Source organism: Dendrobates tinctorius, unplaced genomic scaffold (genome assembly GCF_039654945.1).
Source record: "Dendrobates tinctorius isolate UK_male_01 unplaced genomic scaffold, ASM3965494v1 ptg000133l, whole genome shotgun sequence".
Lineage (NCBI taxonomy): Eukaryota > Metazoa > Chordata > Amphibia > Anura > Dendrobatidae > Dendrobates > Dendrobates tinctorius.
The window spans coordinates 29413665-29426997 of record NW_027361801.1 but is presented as its reverse complement, the minus strand read 5'-3'; positions in this window follow the sequence as shown (position 1 = coordinate 29426997).

Below are 13333 nucleotides of genomic sequence, written 5' to 3'. Positions count from 1 at the left end.
TCAGTGTATCTGCCTATAACTCCTTCTGTCTTCAGATTGCATAGCAAAAATTTGCTTATAGATTCCCTTTAACCCCTTAACCCCCAAGGGTGGTTTGCACATTCATGACTGGGCCAATTCTGACCACTGTCCCTTTATGAGGTAATAAATCTGAAACGCTTCCATGGATCCCGGTGATTCTGACAGTGTTTTCTCATGACATATTGTACTTCATGATAGTCATAAAATTTCATTCATATAACTTGTGTTTATTTGTGAAAAAAATGGAAATTTGGTGAAAATTTTGAAAATTTTGCAATTTTCCAAATTTGAATTTTTATGCCCTTAAATCACAGAGATATGGCACACAACAAACTTAATAAGTAACATTTCCCCCATGTTTACTTTACATCAGCACAATTTTGGAACCAAAATTTTTTTTGTTAGGAAGTTATAAGGGTTAAAAGTTGACCAGCGATTTCTCATTTTTGCAGCACCATTTTATTTTTACGGACCACATCACATTTGAAGCCACTTTGAGGGGTCTATATGATAGAAAATACCCAAAAGTGACACCATTCTAAAAACTGCACCCCTTAAGGTGCTCAAAACCACATTCAAGAAGTTTATTAACCCTTCAGGTGCTTCACAGGAATTTTTTGAATATTTAAAAATATGAACATTTAACTTTTTTTCACAAAAAAAATACTTCAGGATCAATTTTTTTTATTTTACCAAGGGTAAAAGGAAAAATTGGACTGCAAAAGTTATTGTGAAATTTGTCCTGAGTATGCTGATACCTGATATGTGGGGGAAACACTGTTTCGGAGCTCAGAAGGGAAGGAGCGCTGTTTGACTTTTTCAATGCAAAATTGGCTGGAATTCAGATCGGACGCCATGTCACATTTGGAGAGCCCCTGATGTACCTAAACAGTGGAAAACCCCCACAAGTGACGCCATTTTGGAATCTAGACCCCCCAAGGAACTTATCTAGATATGTGGTGAGAACTTTTAACTTACAAGGGCTTCACAGAAGTTTATAACGTACAGCGGTACAATTAAAAAATCATATTTTTTCACAAAAATGATCTTTTCACTCTCAATTCTTATTTTTTCCAAAGGTAACAGGACCCTAAAAGTTATTTTGCAATTTGTCCTGAGTACGCTGATACCCCATATGTGGGTGTAAACGACTATTTGGGCGCATGGCAGAGCTCAGAAGGGAAGCAGCGTCATTTGACTTTTTTGGCTGGAATTTAGATCGGACACCATGTCGCGTTTGGAAAGCCCCTGATGTGCCAAAACAGTGGAAAACCCAACAAGTGATGCCATTTTGGAATCTAGACCCACTAAGGAACTTATCTAGATATGTGGTGAGTACTTTGAACCCCCAGTGCTTCACAGAAGTTTATAACGCCCGGGCGTGAAAACTACTGTATGGGCACACGTTGGGGCTCGGAAGGGAAGTAGTGATGTTTTGGAATGCAGACATTGATGGAATGGTCTGCAGGTGTCATGTTGCCTTTGGAGAGCCCCTGATGTACCTAAACAGTGGAAACGCCCCACAAATGACCCCATTTTGGAAACTAGACCCCCTATGGAACTTATCTAGATGTGTGGTGAGCACTTTGAACCCCCAAGGGCTTCACAGAAGTTTATTATGCCCAGAGTGAAAATAAAAAAATCATATTTTTTCCACAAACATGATCATTTAGTCCCCAATTTTTTTATTTTTCCAAGGGTACCAGGAGAAATTGGACCCCAAAAGTTGTTGTCCAAATTTGTCCTGAGTACACTGATACCTCATATGTCGGAGAAAACTACTGTATGTGCACACGTCAGGGCTCAGAAGGGAAGTAGTGACGTTTTGGAATGCAGACTTTGATGGAATAGTCCGCGGGTGTCATGTGCGTTTGAAGAGCCTCTGATGTGCCTAAACTATTGAAACTCCCTACAAGTGTCTGCATTTTGGAAACTAGACCCCCCACTGAACTTATCTAGATGTGTGGTGAGCACTTTGAACCCCCAAGTGCTTCACAGAAGTTTATAACGCCCTGGCGTGAAAATAAAAAGATCATATTTTTTTTCCAAAAAATTATATTTTTGCCCCCAATTTTTTATTTTCCTAAGGGTAACAGAAGAAATTGGACCCCAGAAGTTGTTTGGCAATTTGTCCTGAGTAGGCTGATACCCCATATGTGGGGGTAAAACACTGTTTTTGGGACGCAGAATGAACAAAAACCAGCGTTTCATAAATTTCTTTTGGCGGGTGCGTTTACACTGTTCCGCGTGCGGTAAAATTGATAAAGCAGTTTTATTCTTCAGGTCAGTATGATTACAGCGATACCTCAATTATGTCTTTTTATGTTTTGGCGCTTTTATGCAATGAAGACTATTTTATATAAAAAATAATTATTTTTGCATCGCTTTAGTCTGCGAGCTATAACTTTTTTATTTTTTCGCTGATGATGCTGTGTGGTGGCTCGTTTTTTCCAGGACAAGATGACGTTTTCAGCAGTACCATGGATATTTATATGCGCCTTTTTGATTGCACGTTATTGCACTTTTTGTTCGGCGGTATGATAATAAATCATTTTTTTTGCTTCGTTTTTTATTTTTATTTTTTAAGGGGTTCGCTAAAGAGGTTAGCTAATGGGACAGTTTTATAGGGCGGGTCGTTATGGACATGGCGAACCAAATATGTGTACTTTTATTGTTTTTTTTTATTATTTCCAAAAAATGAATTTATTAGGGAATATTTATTTTTTTAATTTATTTATCGATTTTTTTAAAATTATTTTTACACTTTTTTTTAACTTTATTACATTGTCCCAGGGGGGACATCACTGTCCTGTGACAGATCACTGATCTGTCACATCACAGATTGCCGTGGCAGATCAGCAATCTGTCTCAGGCATTGAAGCAGACTTCCTCCTTGCCTGCGCTTGGCAGGCACTGAGGAAGCCAGCTCCTGTGTTTGTTCGCGGTGTGCCAGGGATTAACGTGTCGGGGGAAGTCCGTGACCACCCCTGACACATTGTGCTGAGTGGCAGCTGTGATAATCAGCTGACACCCAGCTGCAATCAGCGGCGCTCACTCTGTGACGTACTATCCCGTCTCTGGGAATTAAGTCCCAGGGCACATGGACGAGATAGTACGTCACATGGCAGAAAGGGGTTAAAGAAGCACTCCCATCAAGATTATTCACTTCATACTATATTGCAATTATCATATGATATAGGACTTTGTACATACAATTGCTCTTTTTTCCCTTTTTTTCTTCTCCATTGGGTCTATGACATTGCACAATTAAAAATAGCCTAGTTGAATCCTTCTAAGATTAATGTAGAAACAAGAAGTCTCTTTTTCCTTGCATGAGTCATCCCCCTCTTCAATTCTTGACACAGCTGCTCTTCTCCTCCCCCTGCGAGGGACTTTGCAGTTAGTGGTGAGTGGAAGTAGTTCTAGTGCTGAATTATGCAAGGGAAAATAAACTTCCTTTTTCTACATAGAGCTTAGAAGGATTAAACTAGTCATTTTTTAATCATGTCAATTCATAGATCTAATGAAAGTAGAAGAACTAACTGGGTAGAATGGCAAAATAAGCAATTGTAAGTACACAGTCCTACTTAGGGTACCGTTACACTTAGCGATGCACCAGCGATCCCGACAACGATATGGATTGCTGGTGCATCGCTATGTGGTCGCTAGTGAGCTGCCACACAGGCAGATCTCACCAGCGATATAGCAGGGGTCGGGGGTCGCTACTTACCTGTCAGACGCGGCGATCCTGACGTCCTCCCACCCACGTCCACGCTTTGCTCGTCGGCACCACAGGAAGCCCAGCAGGAAGCGCCCGACGAGAAATGGTCCAGGACGTTCTCACGTGATCAGTGATGAGCAGCGGGGGAGCCGGTCGGAGGTAAGTATCAGACATAGCGATATCGCTAGCAATATCGCTGCTATGTCACAAAATCGGTGACGTTACAGCGATATTGCCAGCGATATCGCTATGTGTAACGGGGGCTTTACTGACAAGCAAAAGGGTAACAATTGGGGATGGGCAAGAGCTAAAATGCTCAGATGCTTGTTACTCAAACCAAGCAATTTCTAATGCTCAGATGCTTGTTTCGAGTAATGCGTATAATGAGAGTCAATGGCAAATCCAAGGATTTTTCCAGTAGACTTTACAAGGAGGTCTAGGGCAGTGAAAATGAAAATGCTGAAATGGAAGGAAAAAGTACTGAATGGAAATAGAACAGCATGGGGAAGCCCCCTGTAAGGGTACTGTCACACTTAGCGATGTACCAGCGATCCTGACCAGCGATATGACACGGTCAGGATCGCTGGTACATCGCTAAGTGGTCGCTAGTGAGCTGCCAAACAGGCAGATCTCACTAGCGACATCGCTGGGGACGGGGGTCGCTACTTACCTGTCACACCAGGCGATCCTGCGTCCTCCCGCCCGGCTCCATGCGTCGCTCGTCGTCACAGCAGGAAGCCCAGCAGGAAGCTGACGATGAGAGACAGTCCTAAACGTTCTCGCGCGATCAGCGATAATCAGCGGGGAAGCGGGTTGTAGGTAAGTATCAGACACAGCGATATCGCTAGCAATATCGCTATAACGTCACAAGTTATAGCGATATTGCTAGCGATATCTCTTAGTGTGACATGCCCTTAAGCATCACTGACTTTCTGCTGCTGATAACAATAGTGTCACACTTTTACTTCACTTTAAGGACTGATAACAAAGCATTCAAAATCTACAAAAAAGTGGAGTTTACTGGAAGTGTTAAGAAACAATCTTTCCTGTATTATGACTTGCATAAAAAGCAATATTTAAAAAGGATTTAAAAAATAAAATGATTTAAGTAAACAAAAATATTAATTTTAATTATTTTTTTAAAAAACAAATTGAAAATTTCAGTGTAATTTATAAAGTAAGCAAGAACTGCCAAAAAATAGATGGAAGAGGGACTCAGAGACACTCTGCATTAGACATAAAGGAGGGCCTCATATACATTTTGCTGCAAGACATTGCTTGACCATCTTTAAAACTTTTCCCTCCCTGTCAAAAATACTCAGTCATCAGACCCTGAATGCTGGGATGATGCCATAAAATTGGCTCAGAAAAAACATCGTATGCACAACTTCAGAAGATTCTCAAGTAGGGCCCCACACCATACATGAATAATAAAGAAAACTTGGCACTCAACTTCTAGAATATTTTTTGAGATTTTTTTATGCAGCCAGAAAATAATAGACATTTTGGCCTCACTGGCCTTCATCAGTAACAGACTGCAGTATAGTAGTTAATCGTATTCCGTGTGATAGTAGAAGTGACACCAGATTCACTTTAAATGTGCCTGGTCATGCACTAGGCGCTGGGCATGGAGCCTGAATCAAATAGTACCTGTGTGGGTGGGGGTGCCGTGCAGACATCAGCGACCCAGAATCCACTGTTGGGCTAGGCCTCTTTTTGTTGGCTTGGTTTATGGGCATCATTAATAGGCTGCAAGCCAGACACTTTGCATCACACTTACCTGTGTGCCTGTTGCCCTGTGCAAGCCATATCAATGTGCATTTTTTTCTACTAGGCAGCCAACCCTGGCTGTTTTTAATAGTAGTTTGCACTTTTGCTGCCCCTTGCCTTTATTAGTGGAGGCCTGCTGCATCCTGCTAGATGTGCATTTGTCATCAGACAGGGTTTTGTGAAGGCTATATCTCATGGTATGTGTTTTTTTTCTATGTTTGCTGTTTCAGTGCTGCCAATCCCTCACCCTCAGTGCTGCTGACCTGGCTCTTTATATCAGCTTCTCTGTTTAGGGTTGTGACTTTGTCATCCACCATTTCATCTTCCACCCTCACACTCTGGTTCTCCTGAATTAGTGACTTAACAATACCCTGACATAATGGCAACTGTGTCTCATCATCATCTTCCATCTTAGAGCAGCCATGGACACAAAATGATGAATGTTGGGAGCATCAAATTATGTCTAAATTTTGTGCATTACTAAACTACATCTCCTCCTGTCCCTCTTGAACCATGCAGGGTGAGAGGAGAGGCCACAGTCACGAAATTATGTTTTAAAGAACTCCCTGCAAAGTGGGACAGAAACCTATTTGTCGAAGGTGGGCATGTTTCTTGTGCTCCAGTATCAAGCGTAGTCACACCTTCCCCACATCCTCGGCATCTGTGTGCACCATTATCAACAATTCCACTTCCCCATCCCTTACCGCATGCCTTTTGCATTTTCAAAATGGAGTCTTGAAACCAAGTTTACTTTTAATTAAAAAAAAGTTGGTCACCTACAGCAGTCAAAAATTTTTTTGTTTAATATCACTGTAATGTAACACAAAGTGCATAAAAATATATCGACGACAAATTCATTTTACGAATGCCTCATTCAGTCCAAAAAAAATTTTGATTGCTTTTTTGTAGTCTTATATGCCATCTAAATGTAGCAAAAATAATGTAATACTCTATCCGTAAGAAATTAAATTCAGAAACTTTTTTGGAACTCTTTTTTTGTAGTGTTATGTACCACCAAAATTTAACAGAAAGCACCTAATACTCTGTGGATGACTAATTGAATCCAGAAATATTTTTCAATGCTTTTTTAGAGTGTTATATGCCACTGGAATGTAACAGAAAGCACCCAATACTCTATGGGTGAGTAATTGAATACAGAAGAAATTTTCAATGCTTTTTTGGAGTTTTATATACCACCAAAATATAACAGAAAGCACATAATACTCTATGGATGACTAATTGAATCTCAAGAAAAAAATTTCAACTCTTTGCTGGAGTGTTAAATACCACTGAAATGTAACAGAAAACACATAGTAATCTATAGGTCAGTAATTAAATCCAGTAATATTTTTGTGTTATACATCACAGAAATGTAACAGAAAGCACATATTCACATATTGCTCTATGGGTGAGTGATTGAATAATGAAAAATTTTTAATGCTTTTTTTGGAATGTTATATACCATCAATATTTTGTAGAAAACGCTTATCACTCTATGAGTGAGTAATTGAATCTAGAAATAATTTTCAATGCTTTTTTGGAGTGTTAAACCACAGAAATGTAACATAAAGCATTTAATGCACTATAAGTGAGTAATTGAATCCTGAAAAATTAGTCAATGCTTTTTCAGAGTATTATATACCATCAAAATGTAACAGAAAGTACATAATACACTATTGGTGAGAAATTGAATCCAGAAATGTTTTTCCTCACTTTTTGGGAGTGTTAAATAACAACAAAATGCACCATAAAGCACTTTATACTCTATGGATGACAATATAGTCATTTTTTTCATCAAAAACAAAAGAATGTGGTCAACTTCCACAGCTATATATTTAGCAAAACCTTAAACTCTGCCTATAGACTGCATTCAGCCACTCTCCCTGCTTCTGCAATTGTCCCTTCCTAGGCTAAATGCAAAATGTATCTGATACAAAGAGCAAAGCACAAGTATAGCCCTTAGACAGACTGTTTGTATAATGGTTCAGCATCAGCACATGTATCAACACTAGAGGACGCTGATTTATTAAACTGCACACAGGCCTGGACAAGAACTCTCCCCCCAATAAAAACTGCCCCTAACCTGTGCAAAGGCGCCAATGAGCCAAGCATGGTGGCGCTGGTTCTTTTATAACCTCTCATTTATAAGGTAATGCAGCCAGTCAATCACAGTAATGGCACTACCAATGGCTACAGAATTATAGTGACTCACAGGCAATTCCTGCATGCTTATTGCCTGTATAATAGGTGCTAAATATGTGTGGCACAGATTTTAGCTTTAAATTCGAGCATCAACTAATGTTTGCTGAGTGCTGACCACATTCGATCACCCAAATACTCGAGTGGTATCCGAGTATCACTGAGCAGGTTCGCTCATCTCTAGTAACAATGTTTTAAACTTGATTTTCATGCTACATATCTCACCATCCACTACTGCTTCAAACGTGAGACTACCATCATTTCGTAGACAATCATCTTAGCTATCTTATACATAGATTTGACTTACAACTATTAAGCATATGATTAGTTATTCAGATTCTTGTCATATCACTGCATTTTTACTGTTTTGCTCCTAAAAATCTAAATTTTAACTTTTATTATTTTGATAGTATTTTGTAAATCTACTTTTTGCTTTCAACACTGCGTGAATCCTTCTGGGCATGTTATCGGTCTGATTCAAGCATGTCTTAATTGATATCTGATCCCAGGTCTTATCTACAATGTTGGTGCATGCTGGTCAACTAGCTTGCGTATATCTACAGCTTGAGATCTGGGGACTGTGGGGGCCAATTCAGTACCTCTGCATCATTGTCATTGAACCATTTTTTTGCCAATCTTGACGTATGTTTCTGGTCGTTTTCCTGCTGGAACACTTTGTCAGCCTTTTCATACCCATAATACATGAGTGTACAAAGTAACTAGTCTTATAGGATACTCGCATATAGCTTAGTATTGAGACCACCATCAATCTTGGTCAAGTATGCAACACCTTTGTGTTATGATTGAGTCACCGTAGGAGGCAAAAATAGAAATGCTAGCTAAGTCCAGAAAACCAGAGAAGTTGGCAGCTATCGGATTGCAGACCCCTGAACCTATCAACACAACTAGCAGTAGCCGTGGGGGGCTCCTACGATGCCCTAGGCCCCTCGATCACAGCCGGAGGACTACATAGCCTAAAGACAGAATGGGAAATCTAAACTGCCCCAGAGCAGACCCCAAAGAAAAAGGCAGCCCCCACATATAATGACGGTGAAGCAAGAAGAAAGAACAAAACACAGACAGAAAGATAGACTGAGCAAAGATGGGGCCCACGCTAGCTTAGATAGGAAAGGACAGGAAGGCTGCTGTCTGCAATCCGTGAAAAACCCTATGAAAATAAGAGCCAACAAACTGACAGTAAAAAAGGCCCTGAAGACGCTAGGCTTCAAAAAAGCTATGTCAGTACTCAGGAATATTCTGAAGACAGAGCAACAGGCAAAAGGAGATTCAGCTCACCCCAGCAGGGAATGGCAGAATCCAGAAAAGCAAGGAAAACAAAACACTAATGCAAAAAGGCAAAGCAGAAATCTTAGCTTTAGATGAGCAGGAATCAGACTGGTTTCCTAGAAGTCCACAGAGAAATCACCCGCAGGCCAGAAGGGCGTCGGCAGCCTTATATCCAGTCATTAACTCCACTCAGCCAGTCATCATCATCAGCCCCAGGTGTTTGACAATCAGGCTCACTACCTTTCTTCACCAGAAGAGGGAGTTCCTCGGGCCTCAGTAGTGAAGGGGAAAATGAACTCACAACAGTACCTCCCCCTTGAGGAGGGGTCACCGAACCCTCAACCACGCCACCAGGGCGATCAGGGTGAGCCCTATGAAAGGCACGCACCAATCTTTTGGCATGAATATCAGAGGCAGAGACCCAGGAATTATCCTCCTGACCATAACCCTTCCACTTAACCAAATACTGGAGTCTCCGTCTAGCCAGACGGAAATCCAGTACTTTCTCTACCTCATATTCCATGTTACCTTCAACCAATACAGGGTCTGGAGGTGCAACCCCCGGAACAACAGGTTCAACAAAACTCTTCAAGAAAGATTTATGGAACACATTATGGATTTTAAATGTGACAGGAAGAGCCAAACGAAAGGAGACCGGATTAATAATCTCCAAAATCTTGTAAGGTCCAATAAATCTAGGCTTAAACGTAGGAGAAGCCACCTTCATAGCAATATTTTTTGATGATAACCACACCATATCACCAATCTTAAATTGGGGACCAATGGTCCTATGTCGGTTGGAAAACCGCTGGGCCTTTTCCTGGGAGAGAGATAACTTATCCACCACTTGGTCCCAGATCTGGTGCATTCTCTCCACCACAGTGTCAACCCCTGGGCAGGCAGAGGGCTCCACCTGCCCTGAAGAAAATCGAGGATGAAACCCAAAGTTACAAAAGAAAGGAGACATCAAAGTGGCAGAACTAGCTCTATTATTTAAAGCAAATTCGGCCAAGGGCAAAAATGAAACCCAATCATCCTGATCAGCAGAAATAAAACATCTCAAATATGACTCCAAGGTCTGGTTTGTTCTCTCTGTCTGCCCATTGGTCTGAGGGTGAAAAGCAGAGGAGAAGGACAACTGAATTCCCAGCTTGGAACAGAAAGTTCTCCAAAATTTAGACACAAACTGGACTCCTCTGTCAGATACAATGTTCTCAGGAATCCCGTGCAAGCGAACCACCTGTTGTAAAAACAGGGGCACCAATTCAGAGGAAGACGGCAACTTAGGGAGTGGTACAAGATGAACCATCTTAGAGAACCTATCACAAATCACCCAAATAACAGTCATCTTTTGAGAGACAGGCATATCAGAGATGAAATCCATTGAAATATGGGTCCATGACCTCTTGGGGACAGGCAAAGGCATTAACAACCCACTAGAGCGAGAACACGATTTAGACCGGGAGCACGTCCCACAGGACTGCACAAAATTCCTGACATCACGAGACAAGGAGGGCCACCAAAAAGACCGACTCACCAGATCTCTAGTACCAAAAATACCTGGATGACCAGCAAAAGCAGAGCAATGAACTTCAGACATCACTCTCTTCTTCCACTGGTCAGGAACATACAACTTTCCACTGGGACAACGCTCTTCCAGAGCACGTCTCAAATCGGGCGAGATGGCAGAAAGAACTACCCCTTCGCCTAAGATGGTAGCAGGCTTGGTCACCACAGGAGAATCAGCAATGAAGCTCCTAGAGAGGGCGTCAGCCTTGACATTCTTAGTTCCAGGAAGAAAAGAAACCACAAAATCAAAACGTGTAAAAAACAAGGCCCACCTAGCCTGTCTAGGGTTCAAGCGCTTCGCCGACTCTAGGTAAATCAAATTCTTGTGGTCAGTGAGGACCACGACTTGATGCTTAGCTCCCTCCAACCAATGTCTCCACTCCTCAAATGCCCATTTCATGGCTAACAGTTCCCGATTCCCCACATCATAGTTACGTTCAGATGGAGAGAACTTTCGGGAAAAGAAAGAACAGGGATTCATTTTAGATGTTACAGGATCCTTTTGGGACAAAACAGCTCCTGCACCAATCTCAGAAGCATCCACCTCTACCTGGAACGGAAGTGAGACATCAGGTTGCCGCAAAACCGGAGCAGAAGTGAATCTTCGCTTCAGCTCCTGAAAGGAAGAAACAGCCTCCGGAGACCAATTTAACACATCAGCACCCTTCTTAGTCAAATCAGTCAATGGCTTGGCAATACTAGAAAATGTTGCTATAAATTTCCGATAAAAATTAGCAAAACCCAAAAACTTCTGGAGGGCCTTCAAAGAAGTGGGCTGAACCCAATCATAAATGGCCTGTACCTTGGCCGGGTCCATTTCAATAGTTGACGGGGACAAAATAAATCCCAAAAAAGAAATCCTCTGTACTCCAAAAAGGCATTTAGATCCTTTGACATACAGGGATTTCTCCCTCAAGATCCGGAACACAGTCCGAATATGTTCCACATGAGAATCCCAATCCTTGGAGAAGATCAAAATATCATCCAGATAGATAATCAAAAATTTATTGACAAAATCTTGGAAAATATCGTTCATGAAACACTGGAAGACAGAAGGGGCATTAGTGAGCCCAAAAGGCATCACCAGGTACTCAAAATGTCCCTCCGGAGTATTAAACGCCGTCTTCCATTCATCCCCATGCTTAATGCGAATAAGATTATACGCCCCCCTGAGATCAAGCTTGGTAAACCAGCAAGCACCTTTAACTAAGGAGAATAGATCAGAAATCAGGGGTAACGGATACTGATATTTAACAGTAATTTTGTTGAGAGCACGATAATCAATACAAGGTCTTAATGATCCATCCTTTTTGGCTACAAAAAAAAAACGGCACCTAAGGGTGACGAGGATGGTCTAATATGACCCTTCTCCAACGCCTCCTTAATATAGGATCGCATAGCCTCGTGCTCGGGTACAGATAAATTGAAGAGGCGACCCTTGGGAAATTTACACCCCGGGCTCAGTTCAATAGCACAGTCATAACTCCTATGAGGAGGCAGAGACACAGACTCATTCTCACTAAATATATCATAAAAGTCCGCCAAATAATCAGGAACATCATGCGACTGAGGAGAGGTGGAAAACACCGGAGCCTCACTAAAGGCACACCGACAACCCCAACTCACCACAGACACAGATTTCCAATCCAAAACTGGATTATGAATTTGTAACCAGGGAAACCCCAGAACAATAGTATCATGCAGATTATGTAACACCAAAAACCTGCAATTTTCTTGATGGTCTGGGGCGACCCGCATGACCACCTGGGTCCAAAACTGAGGTTTATTTTTAGCCAAAGGAGTAGCATCAATCCCCCCTCAAAGGGATAGGCGTCTGCAGAGGTGTCATCGGAAATCCACAACGTTTAGCAAAATCCAAGTCCATTTAGGTTTAGAGCTGCTCCCGAATCCACAAAAGCCTTCGCGGAAAATGTGGACAGGGAGCAGATCAGAGTAATAGCCAGAAGAAACTTAGGTTGAACACCACCAACAGAAAACGTGTGTGTAAAGCGTTTCTCGCGTTTAGGACAGACAGAAATAATATGCGAGGCATCTCCACAGAAAAAACACAACTTATTACGCCTTCTGAACTCCTGACGCTGCTCTCTGGAAAAAACTCTATTACATTGCATAGGTTCAGACATCTGTTCAACAGGTGGAAACACCTCTCGTGCAGCTCTGCGTTCGCATAAACGCTGATCAACCTGAATGGCTAAAGACATAGAATAGTCAAGACCAGAGGGAACAGGAAATCCCACCATAGTATCTTTTATGGCTTCTGACAACCCCTTCCGAAAGAGAGCAGCCAAGGCATTATCATTCCAGGTAGTAAGTACTGCCCACTTTCAGAATTTTTGACAGTACAATTCTGCAGAATCACGACCCTGGTTCAATGCCAGCAGGGTCTTTTCAGCCTGATCAATGGCATTAGGTTCGTCATACAACAACCCCAAGGCCTGAAAAAATGCGTTCACATTAGTCAGAATAGGATCATCTGGTTTCATAGAAAACGCCCAATCCTGGGGATCGCCACGCAGCAAAGAGATGACAATTTTAACCTGCTGCGCAGAGCTCCCTGACGAGTTAGGCTTCAAGGCAAAAAATAATTTACAATTATTTTTGAAATTCAAAAATTTAGACCAATCCCCAAAAAATACATCAGGTGTAGGAATCTTTGGTTCAGCAGCATGTGAATGAGCAAGGTAGGCGGAAATTCCCCGCACTTCCGCAGCGAGCTGCTCCACACGATCAGACAATTGCTTTATC